Source organism: Medicago truncatula, chromosome 7, assembly GCF_003473485.1.
Source record: "Medicago truncatula cultivar Jemalong A17 chromosome 7, MtrunA17r5.0-ANR, whole genome shotgun sequence".
NCBI classification, from domain to species: domain Eukaryota; kingdom Viridiplantae; phylum Streptophyta; class Magnoliopsida; order Fabales; family Fabaceae; genus Medicago; species Medicago truncatula.
Window position 1 is genome coordinate 43,994,359 of NC_053048.1, and position 842 is coordinate 43,995,200.

An 842-nucleotide genomic window follows, 5' to 3' on the forward strand; every position below is an offset into this window, starting at 1 on the left:
TAGATGTTTTGTTTTTGGTTTTGATCCCCATAATATAGTCAGGCTTCATCTGTCACAACACATAAGTGTTTTTTGCCATGTCATCCTTCGCCACGTCAGCGACCGTTAGACACATAGGTGTTTTTGTAACGGAAATTGAAGGGAGGAACGAAAACCAAAACGTTTATAACTTCCGGGGGTTGTTTTAGAACAAAAAAAGATACAGTGACGAAAACCAAAAACACGCGAACTTACGGGGACGATTTACATATTTAAGCCTCAAAATAATTGTAAAATACTCCTTCCGATTTTATCTATAAAAGACATCCGAGTTAACAAAAATTGATATGATAATCAGATACATTAACTTTTATAAATCCAGATATCTCTTATAAATAAGACTGGAGGAAGTAATAATTAATATTATTATTTAATAATAACTTTGTTCTACTCCATTTTTTCTTAAAAAAATAATGTATGTTTTTGTTTTCATGTAATTGTACTGAATAAAAAATCTACCTGACTGTTTTTTTTGTGTGGAAGAGAACCATATTAAAGACCTAACTCCTTGAATTTATGAAAGAAAATACCCAAATTAACCATTAATAATATATCTAGGGTTTTTTGAGTAATGCTAACAAGTGCATTAAGGATATTGTTTTATAAATTTATTATAAATTTTTTTTATCTTAAAAACATAAGTTAAAAACAAATAAAAGTAATAATTACACAAATTTTTATGTGAAAGTTACTATTTTTAGTTGCTTAAACAATACCGGAGAACACTTGTTAGCATTTTCCATATATCAATTGAAAATGGAGTTAAGATGCTATTCATTTAAATTCTTCTCTATTTCTTCTAT